The sequence below is a fragment of the Corythoichthys intestinalis genome, chromosome 9 (genome assembly GCF_030265065.1).
Source record: "Corythoichthys intestinalis isolate RoL2023-P3 chromosome 9, ASM3026506v1, whole genome shotgun sequence".
Classification (NCBI taxonomy): domain Eukaryota; kingdom Metazoa; phylum Chordata; class Actinopteri; order Syngnathiformes; family Syngnathidae; genus Corythoichthys; species Corythoichthys intestinalis.
This window is the reverse complement of record NC_080403.1, coordinates 57,715,761-57,732,741: the sequence shown is the minus strand read 5'-3', so window position 1 is coordinate 57,732,741 and position 16,981 is coordinate 57,715,761. Positions and strand designations below refer to the sequence as shown.

Sequence of the window (16,981 nt, the reverse complement as noted above, 5' to 3'; positions counted from 1 at the left end):
AGTAGGGAAAATATATAAAACGTAAAAATGTTTAGGTGTGTCCAAACTTTTGACTTTTGTTTGTCATCAACATGCTTTACCCCCAGCCCCACAAAAGTCAAACTCTGCCTATGGTTACAAACACTGACAATAAAATGTGCATAAAGGCTGGTTACAAACTGTAGAAGTGCTGGCTGTCTGGTTACCTGTAGGCTGTTTTGAGTTTTGTCGCGTTGTACTGTAATTCCAAGTGCTTCTTTGTTGATTTAGCGACCGACAGTCATTTTCAGCCAGCGTAAAGTTTGCAACGCACGGAGATATTTTTGTCATCTTTACTGGACAGAAATGTGAAGTAATGGCTGTATTTCCAGAGAGCAAAGGCATCCATTTGCCGTATATATGCTGCCTTTCACTATTAGCCTCGCTGCCTCATCAGAATGCTCTGTTGTTGACCGCCGTGGCAGACAGCGCTCAGCCTCAGACAGCACCGTAATACACGTGACCCGTTTTTTTTCCCCCTCGATGAGAAATGCTCTTCGTACATGACTACAGTATTCTTCATTCTACATACATTATGAGGCAAAAACAAAATAGTATCGCACAGGCACTAGGGAAACTAACTTTAATCGGATTACTGGCTTGGAAAAATGAACGCGTTAGATTAGTCGTTACTGAAGAACGTAATCAGATTACAGTAACGCGTTACTTAGTAACGCTTATACGCGTTACTGACATAAGTAACGCGTTACTGACAACACTGATTATAGGGCGCAATAGTAGTAGTAGTAGTTGTGGTTGGCGTTGCGTTATGCATCCACAAGATGGAGCTGAGCTAAACGGAATGTCATGCCATGATTAACTAATATTTATCCATATATAAGGTATATTGGAGTATAAGGCGCACCTTTAATGAAAAGCCTATTTTAAAACCATTTTCATGTATAGGGCGCACTGCAGTATAAGCAGTAGTGGTAGTAGTTGTGGTTAGCGTTGCATTATGCATCCACAAGATGAAGCTCAGCTAAACGGAATGTCAGGCCATGATTAACTAATATTGGACCATATATAAGGCATATCAGAGTGTAAGGCGCTTGCCTAGCATGGCCAGACTCTTCTCCTTGTATTTTTCCAAACACTTTGACCTCTCGACCTCAAGCCAGAACAAAATCACCCGTGCAATCAGATTCGTTTATTTGCGTGACGTGTTCTTAACGAACAATGTCACTCTTGCGCGTCGGAAGTCATCTCCCCAACAACACAGATGGCGAACGGGAGAGCCGAGAAAATGTTCGTATCTGCGGTAAATACAGTTTTAAATGACCAAAAACACATCGAGTCGCTAAAACCAACACTATGTCTCGTGCTAGCCAGGTTGAATAAACTTCTCTGTTCTCTGCTCTCATCGAATGTTTATTTAGACACGCTAGAGTTTGTCACTTTACCAACGTCACGTCTGCCCGTCGCTGATTGGTCCAGTCCGCCTTCTGTTTGCTGTGGCTTGCTCTGCCCTGGAAACCCGGCAAATGCCCCCAAAACTGGAAAGACTGGCTGTGAATGATCTGGTTTCAATGCCATTGACGGCACTAGACGTCCAATCTATCTTGGACCCTCTCAAGCAAAATGGATTGGACGATTAGCACCGTCAATGGCAGCCAATTAGCCAGCACGATACATGACTATTTCGATATATTGTCACAGCCCTACTAGGGATGCGCAGTGCTGCTATTGCGGGTCCAACATAAAAAGTGTGCATTGAATACAAGTCATGCGGTTTACAAGATTTTGGGATCTACGTTGATGCATAGCGACAGGCAATTCCATTCAACATCATTCCATAGTTAGCATTAGGGGTATGACAATAAATCAAAAAGGTCGTGACAGGCCTAGCATGGTGTTTATCCCTCGTATCATTTTCCAAAAAATTGTTGTTGTCAGCAGTTGGTTAACACACTAAACTGTGTGGTTGCTTTTAACTAGGTGAGAGGTTGACGTTGAGATACAAGTTCAATACATTCTCCGACATACAGTAGCTTTAAACATGTCCTGAATATTCTTTTTCTATTGAAATGAGTTGAAATACCTGTTGCTTCAAGGGTAACGACACCAACACAAAGATGCTAATTGCTAGCCTGCGGGCCAGGAGTGTTTATCGTTGTTGCTGTTTTAAATACATTTGGAGTTCTCTTTGTTTTATTTTTAGTTTGACAGTAACGTTCAGCGGAGGGAGGCAATAAATGGCTTGGAGCAGGGGTGTCAAAACGTGCGGCCGGCGGGCCACTATGTGGCCTTGGGGTTAGGGTAGGTAGCTCATTTGTACTGTACATTCTGAATCACATGCTTTTATTTGGGCATTGGCGCCATAAAACCAGAGATTTGTGCACTACTGCTCTTGTTTCACGTCCACCATTCATTCATTCACTCATTTCACTCTGTGAAGTTGCCCCCCCCCTCCATCAGATGCAATTTTTTAGAAAAACTAGGTCAACGTTTGTGCTTCTTTTATAGGTTAATCTGAGGTAAACTAGCCCCCTGTTTGGAATAAAAATGGCTAAAAATGGTGTCAATCGTTTCTGCTGGGAAAAAAATTGTTTGGTCTGCAACGGTTTTGTACATAGTATGCTTTTGGTTTGCAGTGAAGATGTCACACAATGCCCCATTTACCGCAAAATAGACCCGTGTGGTGCCATTTTTTTGTGCTACGTGCCATGGGACACCCCCATCCCCCTGTTATTGAGAGAGTTGGTAAGCTCCGTCAGCTGCGGGAGTTAGGATATGGAAGGGCTGCGAGTGACGTCATCGCTCAAAATGAAAATCTCAATATCTATAAAACGATAGCAGCACAAGCATAAAAATTTTACAGCGCAAAACTAGCACAAATGTAGCACAAACAAATGGCTCTATTTCAAGCCCATTAAAGTCCAGTTAATGCGTGGCTGCCTGACATCATCACTATGAATCAAAAGAAGAATATCTACAAAGCTGTTGCAGCACAAACAATTTTTTTACAGCACAAACGTAGCACAAACGCAGCACAAACGCTGAACATCATTTTTATATAAATTTGCATCTGATGGGGGGGCCAACTTCATGGAAGTGCCTGATTTAGCCAAGCACCGTCAAGGGCAACCAATAAATTAACAAAGAAGTGACCCAAAAATGTCCCTAAAACCAACATGAAGTGACTCGTAATCAACAGGAAGTTACCAATGAACAGGAAGTGGTCTGGAAATGCTCTAAAATCAACAGGAAAATGTAAAAAAAAATGTACAGGAATGACACTGAGATACCCCAGTACAGAAAGAGACCTGTAGCTACCCTAAAATTATAAGGAAATGACCCAAATTCAATAGGAAGTAACCAATGAAAAGGAAGTGCTCCGGCAATGCCCTAAAATCAACAGGAAATGATCCAAAATGTACAGGAGGTGACACTGAGACACCCCAAGTCGTCCTGGTCAATTTGGAGAAAAAGAGCCCCAAAGCATGATGTTTCCACCCCCAGGCTTCACAGTGGGTATGGTGCAACTCAGTATTCTTTTTCCTCCAAACAAGAAAACCTGTGTTTCTACCAAAAAGTTCTATTTTGGTTTCATCTGACCATAACACATTCTCCCAATCCTCTTCTGGATCATCCAGATGCTCTCTAGCAAACCGCAGACGGGCCTGGACGTGTACTTTCTTCAGCAGGGGGACACATCTGGCAGTACAGGATTTGAGTCCCTGGCAGCGCACTGTGTTACTGATAGTAGCCTTTGTTACTGTGGTCCCAGCTCTCTGTAGGTCATTCACTAGGACCCCCCCGTGTGGTTCTGGGATTTTTGCTCACCGTTCTTGTTATCATTTTGACGCCACGGGGTGAGATCTTGCATGGAGCCCCAGATCGAGGGAGATTATCAGTGGTCTTGTATGTCTAATAATTGCTCCCACAGTTGATTTCTTTACACCAAGCGTTTTACCTATTGCAGATTCAGTCTTCCCAGCCTGGTGCACGTCTACAATTTTGTCTCTGGTGTCCTTCCACAGCTCTGTGGTCTTGGCCATAGTGGAGTTTGGAGTGTGACTGACTGAAGTTGTGGACAGGTGACTTTTATACCGATAATGAGTTAAAACAGTGGAGTCTCGTTAGAAGAAGTTAGGCCTCTTTGACAGCCAGAAATCTTGTTCTAAGCTTGTTTGTAAGTGACCAAACACTTATTTTCCACTCTAATTTGGAAATAAATTCTTCAAAAATCAAACAATGGGATTTTCTATTTTTTTTCCCACATTCTGTCTCTCATGGTTGAGGTTTACCCATGTTGACACTTACAGGCCTCTCTAATCTTTTCAAGTAGGAAAACTTGTACAATTGGTGGTTGACTAAATACTTATTTGCCCCACTGTATAGGGAGCAACACCCAGATACCCCAAAATGGAAAGAAGGTGACCCCTAAGTACCCTAAAATTACAAAGAAGTGACCCAAAATGTAATAGTGTATCTACCCAAATCAATAAAACTACACTCACACTACACACTGTAACTACACACTGTAAACACTTTCAAAACAAACCATTACAACGCCACTTTAATTAATCAAATACTCGAAGCAGCAAAATTTAATTCGAATATTTTTTTCTCGAGTTAGTCGATTAATCGTTGCAGCACTACTTTTAAGAACTACAAGTCTTTCTATCCATGGATCGCTTTAACAGAATCTTAATAATGTTAATGCTATCTTGTTGATTTATTGTTATAATAAGCAAATACGGTACTTATGTACTGTATGTTCAATGTATATATCCATCTTGTGTCTTATCTTTCCATTCCAACAATAATTTACCGAAAAATATGGCATATTTTATCGATGGTTTGAATTGCGATTAATTACAAGTAATTAATTTTTAAGCTGTAATTAACTCGATTAAAAATTTTAATCAATTGACAGCCCTAGTTCATATATTAAGATTTGAATGAGGCAAAATGACATGCTTTTTCTCTCAAATATATTGTTATAATCATGTTTCGGATGTACTTTAATTATTTTCTGTATAAAAATTAATTTGGTGTTCAAAAAGTCTTTTTTCAAACTTGAGTCTTGAAAAAGAGGGGGTCGTCTTATATTCGGGCCAATACGGTATATTTGAAATACAATAACTCGACATCCTATTTGCAGTTTTGAGCAGATCTAATTGATGTTGCAGAGTATGTGATATTTGGTTTGTCGTCGTACTACACAAAGCATTATCATGGGAATGTGCCCTCGGGCAGAAAGATTCTCATTGCGAGCGAACCTTCCAATTGATGTAAGCGCCTGCCAATATTTGCCTGCAGGAATTCGGTAAACAACAGGTGGAAGTTTTTAAAATCATGTTTCATCTTCCGCCACAAAGAAATACAAACAACTCGTGACTCGTCCCCAAAAAGAAAAAAAAAACTACATTGGTCAGCTGACCTTTGTCATCATGTGAAACTTTCTGTAAAGCACAATTAACAATTCATTTGACTGCTGTAAATTGAAATGAGTTAAAGTGATCCTCTAACTTAAATACATGTAGGCTCCAATAACCCACAATTGTTCTCTTGTACTAAAATATGTTGTTAGAAACACATAAAATGTTAAATGAATGGCAATATTTTATATTTACTACATATTTTGACCGTTAGTTGGCGCCATGGTTTGCGGGCTCGCAGTGATGACGTCATTGGGATCTTTCCAAATGTGTAGCGTGTTCAACGATTGCTTATTGCTGCCTAAACTCGCCAAGTAAAATGCCACGATGTGCTACTTTTGGATGCAATTTCCAGTCAAATGGAAACAAGGGGAGTGAAGTGAGTGGTCAAGGCGGAATTATTATTTTTAGTGAATAAATGTGCATAAGTGGAAGCTTCTCCCCCTTTTTGGTCCCTGTATGCACGTATCCTACCCACCACGCGTTACAACTGGCGCCCGAACATTTTTCCTGGATCCTCAGTCAAGTAAGGGATCCGTCTATTTTCTGGATCCGACGGTCCCACCGCGTCTGCAATATTGGTTTGGGATCTGTCCATTTTTTAAAAATATTTTCGGATCAGTCTATTTTGTGGAATCGACGGCCTGATCGCGGCTGCGACATTGCCATGGGATCGGTCTAATTCCTGGATCTTCAAGTGAGTAAAAAACGCGGATTTGGATTACTATTGCTATCTTTTTTGTTGACTATTCTTCGTGTGAGTTTTCCCCAAATCATACTAAATAATTAAAGCACTATGGCACGCTACAGTGACGACAGTGACTCTGACGTGGACCTTAAAACAATGTTGGAGCTTGTCAGGTAACGCGTGTTTGCGTACTGCTGAGCTCCCGAGTGAAGAGTGGTCAAGGTGGAAATATTATTTTTTTGTGAATAAATGTGCATAAGTGGAAGCTTTTCCCCTTTTAGGTACTTTTATACACGTATCCTAGCTACCACGCGTAACAATGTACAAAACATGGATTACACAAGGTGTGCTCTTTGGCCTGTACTGTATGTAAAGCACACGACAGCTCTGGATGCTAACAATCTACATAATTATATTGGGATAAGTTTGAAAACGAAATATGCTTACCTTGAATATCTGCTAATAAAACTGGAGCTCCCAAAAGCATACACTCTCGCTCCCAACAGCACTCTCTCGCATCACCAGTTTTGCCCAACTTTTGTCTTATCAGGTATTTGCTGCACGCATTTTTCCCTGAAGCTCGTCTTGTGAACGACCGACAGTGCTGTCCTGCTCTTCACTTTTCCGATCTGGTTCAAATAGGAAGGGTAGAACTGACGACATGTTGGGAAAGCTAACGAGTGACACGCTGGAATTTCGGCAACGGGACCGGTGACGTCACGCACTGCGACGTAACAAGAATGGCGACCTATCACTTCAAATAATTTTACAAACTTTATTAAAACAAAAACATTAAGAGGGGTTTTAATATCAAATTATTATAACTCATACTAACATTCATCTTTTAAGAATGACTTGTCTTAAAAATAGAGGATCCCTTTAATAATGGTAGGGTAAATTCTATCCTTATAACATATAGGGGGACAATCTAAATGATCAAAGTCATCATATAATGCAAATAAGGTTGCTTAAAAGTTGGTGGGGACATTTTGAGCATCCTGAAAAGTTGCTAGTGTTATGTCCCTACCGTCCCTATGCAAAACTACGCCCTTGTGTGACATAGTGATAGCCACCGGCATGTCAAAATTTGTTAGACAGTAATTGAATTATATCCCCACTAATAATAACCACAGTGTTCGTGATTAACTCCAGAGGGAAAATAGAAGATCTACAGTACTTCAAAACGTTCAGTCGTGTAGTACTTGAATAGGCAATGTGGTTATAGTTGGGGACAGAGGTGTTGTTACTGATACGGCTCAGAAATGACAAGTCTGTCAATGAGCCAATTGTGCTTTATCTAAAGACGAAATCAAGACATTTCAACATTTCCGATGAAGTACATCACTAATATGGCGATGACGACATCTACGAAACAGCAGAGGATGTTTAACACATTTATACTATACCCGTCTTCTCATTTCAAACGTGTTTTACAAAGTTTTCATGAATTTCAACTTCAGTCTAAGTCAAATTACGATGACGTCGGTGTTGCTTGTTTGTTTGAAAACTTGAAATGTCACACGTACCGATTCTGAAGGTCAGACAGAATGCAGTCAAAAGTAGCTTGGCGACAACTTCTCCGGCGCACTTGTCGAGCAGGAAAAGGAATTAAAAAAGGTCGCTCAAGAAAACGCCCCAAAACGATAAGTTTCTCGGTAGTTCCACATGTTGCTACGCAGCACGCAACCGTCTAGTTGTGGTCGCCTGTCTGCCTCCGCGGCTTGAGTTGACAGTCACCTGTGCAGCCACCAATGACATCCCGCGTAGGGCTTATGGGTAATGGAGTTCTGAAATACACAAGCAGCCGGAACAACTAATATTAGACTGTGACGTGAGGAGAGTTGCCAACGGACAAGGGAGCAGGTCATCCAACTAGAGCAGAAACAAAGAGGCAATTTACTTTATTTATAGCCAGGGGCGACTCTAGAACTTTTTCATTGGGGTGGCTAGATGGGGCCACTTAAAATGTTGGGGTGGCACATGAAAATAAAAAGGGTTAATTTTAGGTTTATGATGTTGTTGTAATAAACAGTGCGCTAGAAAATTATCAGAAAGATTATGCCTACTGATACTCTTTGGTGTTCTATTTATTTTTACTAATGAGTTAATGTGCATAGTTCATAACAATCCATTCCAGGGGCGGAGCTTGGGGGGAGTGCTGGGGGTACGGGAGCAGGGCCGCTGCCAGGGATTTTGGGCCCCATGAAAAGATATCACTATGGGCCCACCACCAGTGCCAGGACACACACACACACACACACACACACATTCAGTGTTGTCAATCTTACTGAAAAAAAAGTAATTAATTACAGTTACAAATTACTTCTCCCAAAAAGTAATTGCGTTAGTAACTCAATTACCTGAATGTAAGAGTAATTAGTTACTTGGCAAAGTAATTGGTGATAATTACTTTTTTTTTTCTCAAAAAAAAAAAAACATTGGCCACACTATGTGAAGTTTTTTGTGAAGGTTTTTGGTACAATTGGCCCAAGCCCAATTCTTTACCCTAATTTACCCTTTACCCTGAATCAACTGTTAAAAGTTGTTAAAATTGCTCCCATTATTGCATTAGTTCCCTTCCCTCTACTTTTGACATATGAAAGTTTTAAAACTGTTTCATCATTTAAAGATAGATTCAAGTCAAGATTTTGCCGATTTAGAAGTATTTTAGATAAAAAGTTACTTAGGTTCGCTAGGAAGGTTTTCTACAACAGAGCCGTCCTAAAAAGTCTACTGCTTTAAGATGGCGGCTGTTTACTAAAGCATCGAGTGCCGTGCCTGTCATTTTGCATCTAGTTATATCTATATACAGTATATGTGATATCTACCATGTCTACCATATCTACAATAACATGCGGCCGTAGTTTGAAGGCTATCGGCTACAACATGTATAATTGGAGCTACCTAGCATCGCGTTTGCTCGGCGTCACAACTTTCTTGCCTCCTCCCCACTCCTGACTGCTCTGTCGTCACGGTGAGTCCGTCTCCCTCAGACTTTTCGACTAATATAATAACGCAGAGTAACGCATGCCTTTCCGTCCTCAGTAACGGTAACGGCGTTGCCAAGATGAGAAAAGTAATTAATTAGATTACACACTACTGAAAAAAAAAAACGCCGTTAGTAACGCCGTTATATTGTAACGCCGTTATTAACAACACTGCACACATTTAGGCTAGGTTCATACTACAAGTCTTAATGCACAAATCCGATTTTTTGCCATATCTGTTTTTTTTTGCCTGACTGCCTTTGTCCATTGGCACCATTCAAGTATCACGCATGCATACTAATTCGCAGTCCGTGATGCGCTCAGTAAAGAGACCCGCATGCGCAGAAGCATCAAAACAAATGACCACACATGCTAGCTGTATGTCATTCCAGAGTGATCATATTTTGATTTCCAAAAAGAGGACACAAATAACAGACATTAATAATCCCCGTTTAGTCTTATATTCAAAGTTTCTATGGACTGATAGACACACATGAGCCTTGACGTGTGTGCGTGAAATGACGTGGTTGCGTCAGTTTGCCCCGACTCGGCCGTGTGTGCAATAATGAAATATTACTCATTCGGCGCACAATATGAAAATCGAAAATTCTAAGGATTATTCTTTTCTTCATTTTATTTTTTTATGACTGTGGTCAAGCCTGTTTCGTGCTTAAAAGCAGAGTTCAAGCTAGGCGCTAATGCCTACATGGCTGCCGTCCTCCGTGCCTCTTGCTCTTTGCGGGCGTAATTGCTGCATGAACTCCGATTTGGGAGTCTTGACAGTTCAGACCGCCGGTCACGTTCTGAAAAAATGTGGCCCAGATCGGATTTGAACCACATACGAAAGTGACCCAGATCGGATTTGAAATGGTCCACTTCTATGCGACTTGTCCCATTTAGACCGTCAAGTTCATGCCTGACTCGAGTCGGAAAAACACAAAAAAATCGGACTCATGCATTAAGACCTGTAGTATGAACCTAGCCTTAGAGTATCGACTATGTAATTTAACTTAGCTATACTACGGTATACATTAAAGTATACAGTATACAACTGTTTTAGTATGAGGAGCTTGCTAAGGGTTTGCCTGCTGTCCTGATTAAATGTAAGCTAAAAGTGGAGCAAACACTAGCTAGCAAACAATTACAGTATTTCATTATGGAGTAGGCTTAGCCCCATCTGCAAACTCTGGTGAACGAAGGTCAAAAAAAAAAATAGGATGATGCACGGAGCTGGAATATAGTGTTTAAATGTTAAAATATACCCTCTCCAGCCACACCCAAGCCTTTAGGGGGCCCTGTGTGCATGCGTAAAGGGGGCATGGTTGGGCAAGGGGAGGGTCAAACATAAAGGTAAGATGATGCGTGGAGCTGTAATGTCATGTTTAAATGTTAAAATTAGGGCTGTCAAACGATTAAATTTTTTTATTGTTTTAATTACACCTTAAAAATGAATTAATCGTAATTAATCGCAACTCAAACCATCTATAAAATATGCCATATTTTTCTGTAAATTATTGTTGGAATGGAAAGATAAGACACAAGACGGATATATACATTCAACATAAGGTACATAAGTACTGTATTTGTTTATTATAACAATAAATAAACAAGATGGCATTAACATTATTAACATTCTCTTAAAGCGATCCATGGATAGAACGACTTGTAGTTCTTAAAAGATAAATGTTAGTACAAGTTATAGAAATGTTATATTAAAACCCCTCTTCATGTTTTCGTTTTATTAAAATTTGTAACATTTTCAATCAAAAAAAATAAACCAGTAGCTCGCCATTGTTGATGTCAATAATTACACAATGCTCACTCATGGTGTAACACATAAAATCAGTTGTACCCAAGCGCCAGCAGAGGGCACCAAACACCAAAAAACAAGTAACAAGCAGACACTCCACTGTGCTGTCATTTTGATATGTTTGAGCGGAGCATGTGCGTTAATTGTGTCAAATATTTTAACGTGATTAATTAAAAAAATTAATTACCGCCCGTTAACGCGACAATTTTGACAGCCCTAGTTAAAATACACTCCACCCTTTCTCCTGCCACACCTGGGTCTTTAGAGGGCGTAAAAGGGACGTGGTTGGGCAAGGGGAGGGTCAAACAGAAAAGTAACATGATGCGCGGAGCTGGAATATAATGCTTAAATGTTAAAATATACATCCCTCCTACCCGCCAACAACTGGATGTTCAGGAGGCCCTGTTTGTGGATGTAAAAGAAGTGTGGTTGGGTGAGGGGAGGCTCAAACAAAAAGGTAAGATGATGTGCGGAGCTGGAATATAGTGTTGAAATGATAAAATATACCCTCTCCCCTTCTTCAGCCACACCTGGGCCTGTAGAGGCCCGGTTTGTGGGCGTGGTCGGGCAAGGGGAGGGTCAAACAAAAAGGCAAGATGATTCGTGGACCTGGAATATAGTGTTTAAATATTATAATGTACCCCACCCCAGCCACACCCAGGCCTTTAGAGGACACGGTTTGTGGACATAAAGGGGGCGTGGTCTAGTGAGGGGAGGGTCAAACAAACAGGTAAGATGATGGGCGGAGCTGGAATATAGTCTTTAAATGTTCAAATATACTCTGCCCACTCTAGCCACACCCGAACCTTTATGGTGCCGTGTGTGCAAGCGTAAAGGGGCGTGGTTGGCAAGGGGAGGGCCAAACAAAAAGTTAAAATGATGCAAGGTGGTGTAATATAGTGTTTAAATTAGGGTTGTTCCAATCATGTTCTTTTGCTCCCGATCCGATCCCGATCGTTTTAGTTTGAGTATCTGCCGATCCCGATATTTCCCGATCCGAATGCTTTTTTTGCTCCCGATTCAATTCCGATCATTCCCGACAATTTTTCCCGATCATATACATTTTGGCAATGCATTAAGAAAAAAATGAATAAAACTCGGACGAATATATACATTCAACATACAGTACATAAGTACTGTGTTTGTTTATTATGACAATAAATCCTCAAGATGGCATTTACATTATTAACATTCTTTCTGTGAGAGGGATCCACGGATAGAAAGACTTGTGACTTTGTATATTGTGACTAAATATTGCCATGTAGTGTATTTGTTGAGCTTTCAGTAAATGATACTGTAGCCATACCCAAATGCATGATGGGAAGTGGAACCATGACTGTGCGTAGTGCTACCAATGGATATATCTTCTCTGCGTTGGGAAATAACATAAGGTGTTAAGAAAAAGATCAGTTGCTACCTTGCTTCCCCACATTGCTTCCGATGAAATTTCTAATTGTAGGGAGAGCCAGTTAAAAAAAGGCTCTAAAGTTTGCCAAAATTCACTCTACTCATTTTACGCTGCCTTTTATCTCTCTATTTAGGTAAAACGGCGCCATTACAGATTGAGCGCGACAATGCGTGAGTGGGTCGTGCAGCGCATGCATTAATTGCGTTAAATATTTTAACGTGATACATTTTTTTAAAAATCATTACCGCCATTATCGGGATAAATTTGATAACCCTACCTTAAGCCTAAATTAAAGACTCTGGATGAGTGTAACATATGTTTGTAACGTTAAATGCAATTAGAAAACGATTTAATTAAAAAAATATATATATATATTTAAAAAAGGCATGTCCGATATTTTTTTGCCGATTCCGATACTTTGAAAATGACGTGATCGGACCCGATCGATCGGCATCTCTAGTTTAAATGTTAAAATATACCCTGACCTTTAGGGGGCCCGGTTTCTGGGCGTAAAGGGCCGTGGTTGGGCGAGGACAGGGTCAAACAAAAAGGTAAGGATAATGCGGGGAGCTGCAATATCGTGTTTCAATGTTAAAATATACACGACCCCTTCTACCGTTTTAAGAGGGCCCAGTTCGTGGGCGTAAAGGGGGCGTGGTTGGGCAAGTGAAGGGTCAAACAAAAAAGGTAAGATGACGCGCCGGGCTGTAATACAGTGTTTAAATGTGAAAATATATCCCCCACCTCCTCTACAGCCACACCCGGGCCTTTAGGGGGCTTGGTGTACCGGCGTAAAGGGGGCGTGGTTTGGCGAGTAGAGTGTCAAACAGAAAGGTAAAATGAGCTGGGAAGGAGCCCGAATATAGTGTTTATGTGTTAAATAATGGATATTTCTTTTAATCAACACAACGTTAATGTAACACAAAAATAATTATGACTGAATTAATATAACAAATACAACTTCCCAACAGGGTAGTCCCAACTCATATCATCGCTTAATAAGTAGGATGTCCAAATATACACATGGACACCACTTGGTGGCGCCATTGGGTCCCGCCAACCAAGGACGTAATATTTCTTTATTGAAGAGTTAGGAATGAATGAAAAGACAGTAAATCACGAGTCCAGTTATTGGTGTCCTTAAGTGCCCCCCCACCCCCACCCCCCAAAAAAAGACCAATTAATGTAATATACATTATATTACATATAGTAAGTATAGTAAGAGTGCTGTTTATTCTCTCAAAAAAGTATGGTTTGTTATAACTACTCTTAAAAGTACATTTTCCTCAAAGTTCCTCACATAATGTAACAGTAAATGAAACACATGACTACCTACCAATGGTGTCAAATGGAAAATGTCATGTCACCCATGCACTTTGAGTACCTGATGAGGGGAAAAAAAACATTGCCGTACTGACATTAAAAAAAAAAAAAATGTTCTAATGAATAGTCAGGCAAATGTTTAATATGGACAATCTCCTTTTTATTCGTTTCAGGGAAATAATCAATGAAAGAAGAAATTGTTGATCCACACTAATCAACATTTGTCATTTACTTTGCAGAGGAAGCCACTACACTGCACATTATCAGATGAATATTGTCAATGCTGCATTTATTTTATATGCAAATATAGGTAGCGCCTTCCCTCTACTGCACATTAAGATCATGTATGTGATGATGTAACATTCAATATGCATAACACGGTAGCTCTGGTATTACGGAGGTGTTGAAGGGACTTCAAAGTTCACACGATAAAGCAAGTCATATTTTTGCGGTTGCCGAAAACAAGACAGAACAGGCTTCGTAAGTGTTCTCAATGGACAGTTACAACATAATACAAGTCATTTTGGTTGGCAGGACACATTTACGCCAATAGATCTTAATATGTTCCTGTTGATTTTTGCAGGCATTTCCATTAGAGATAGACCGATATATAGGCTGGCCGATATATCAGGCTGATTTTTGGAAATTTCGCGTATATCGGAATCGGGAATTTTTTTAGGGATAGGGACTTGGGATCGTGCCATTTTTCAGAGGATCGGAATCGGGTGAAAAGGATCGGGTTTTAAATTTTTTTTTAAATGTTTTTCTCCATGCTTGTACAGCCTCACTCTCCCTCCTGCTGCTTTTCTTGGTCAACGGTGCACTGCAAGTTTTGCTTGCTAAAGTTAACGAAGACTAACAGGCGTTGAAGATTTGATCTTGCCAGAGAAGCTTGGAAGCGCTACCTTCAAAGACGCCGAATGTGTCAATCATTCTTTATCTTGTTAAACACTAGTGTGCTGTGGCAACTCATCGTGTGCGCGCGGCTGTTCTCAGCAGTGAGCAGATTTGACTGGACTCAATGAAGCATTTAACTCAATTGCTCCCAAAAACGTATAAATATGTTCTGTTTTTGTTTCAGTCTCCCAAAGACGTATCTTGGGATTCTGATGCAACTTAGCTCCACAGCACAATGCTGAAAATCCATTTTAAAGCAATAAAACTGGCCACTGGAGGGCAGTAGCGCATTTGGTAAGACCCGCAACCCGATTAAATGGAACAAACGGCCGGGCCGCACGGCCAGGGCACCGGCGGAAGACGACCGAATGGACATCCAGTATGCCAGGCGGCGGACGACCGAGCAGAACGACCGGGACCACCAGTACAACGGACGATGCCGTTGAGTCCGTACTGCTTGCCGAGGAGCCCACGCCGCCGTTCTCGGCTGCTCGCGTACCCCGCACCCTCCAGTATCCCACAACTCGGCCGGAAACACACACGGCCAAACCAGTTACCCCCCAGGAACACAAGTTCCCCAGGCGAACTCCGCCACGAGGCAGTGGTCACCACAAAGGAAAGACTAAAAAAAAAACATCTTGATGAGACAGGTGGTGATGAGGGAAAAGTTTACCCCGGCTGTCGCCGCCACAACAGCATCATCTCTCAGTTCAATAGTTTAGTTATGTGTAAATAAATTGTTACTTTGCAATCAAAAGCTCTATTTGTCTTGTGAAAATGGTGGGGAGTGAATGAGTTAATAAAGGCGAGCATTTTTCTGCATTATTTAAAAAGAATTCACATTATGAAGGCAACAGGGTGGGAAGGTAACATGTTTAAAATTTTACTTATTTATTTATTTTTAAATAAAAGTGTTTTTTTTTCCGGAGAGCTACTTATTTAACGTTTTATTCAACTTTATAAGAGATGTTTCTGAGTCTAGGCACTTCTGGAGCTATTTTTTTCTTAAATTCATGTTACTCGGTAACCATGCTTTAGGCATTTCAATGAAGGTCAGTGTTTCCATTACTCAAAATTTTTTACGCCAATTTTTAAACTAATATCGGCTCTAAAAATCGCTTATCGGCCCCTCTAAATAATAATAATCTGTATTGATCCTGAAAAACTCATATTGGTCGATCTCTAATTTCCATGCTGCTTGCTGTTGATTTGGGGGAAATTCCAGAGGACTTACTGTTCATTTTGGTCACTTTCGACACTTATACAGTTTATTTGGGGGCATTTCTGGGCCAATTACTGTTGATTTTGGGGTGTTTTTGGGTCAACAGGAATGTTACAACTCTACTTCTGTTTATTACTACCAGATAAAACAAACAAAAAAGATGAGGTGCTGACATTCATTAAACATATGTTGCCGACGTTATGATAAAAGAATAGTGCATTTATTTATGCAGTTTGATTGGGAAATAACAGCAACAGTAGTCAGGTGGCTTGCATTAATAGCTCTAAGAATTAAAATGGACACTGGATCAATTTCAAGTCATATTTTGTGGCGCTCTGCACTGCCTGAGACAGTCTTTGCTATCAAGTGAATTACGGGATATGGAAGTGTATTGCTGCCACTAATTTATTTTTATTTTTTTCCCAGTCCAGTATCAGGTTTTTACATATTATCAAGTGAAAATCGGAATTATCATGTAAAGACTTGACAATTTTGTAAAAATGTGATAATTTTCATAGAAAAATGTGATACTTTTCATGGAAAAACCTGAAAAAAAAAAAGAGGGGGGGGGGGACTGGAAAAATGTTATAAGTTAGGGAGCATTTGCCACTATGGGGAGCGGGGGGGGGGGGGGGGGGCGGCATGAATGGCTTTGTAAATTTATTGAGATTTATTACTTATGGTGGGGACTGTAGAGGGCTACTGGGAGACAATTTACCTTTATCTCGCTTTTCATCAAGCACATTTCATTGGTACTAATGGTACTATGTAGTGTTGTTAGGGCTCCAAACTGAATTTCGATGTTATCCTGACAATGACAAATAAACACTGAATCATAATTATCATGTAAAAACTCATGTAAAATCTTGAAAATGTGTGTAAAACTGTGATAATTATCATGCAAAAATGTGAAAATTATGTAAAAACCTGAAAACTCTGGGAAGAAATAATGCAAAAATGTGATAATTACCATGTCACAAACTGAAAACTAAGGAAAAAAATATGTAAAAATGTAATAATTATCATCCAAAATAAAATCCCATGGAAAAACGCGTTAATTATTATGGAAAAATGTGGTTATTATCATGCGAAAATGTGATCATTACCATGAAAAAACCTGAAAACTCTGGGGTGGGGGGATATGCAAAAATGTGATAATTATTATGTTAAAAAAAAAAAAAAAACTCATGTAAAATCTTGAAAATTCAGGTTAAAGTGTGATAATTATTAATGAAAAAAAT

At 40.2% G+C, this 16,981-nt stretch overlaps 1 protein-coding gene across 2 annotated transcripts in view; it reads right to left on the bottom strand.

Moving 5' to 3' along the window:
* Positions 1-7,800, bottom strand: part of tfeb (transcription factor EB) — an 81,971-nt gene extending 74,171 nt beyond the window's left edge. For both annotated transcript variants that reach the window (XM_057845558.1, XM_057845560.1), the window contains exon 1: positions 7,620-7,800. The gene's annotated coding sequence lies outside the window, so the exon portion shown is untranslated. The remainder of the gene's footprint in view (positions 1-7,619) is intronic.
* Positions 7,801-16,981: the final 9,181 nt, after the last annotated feature.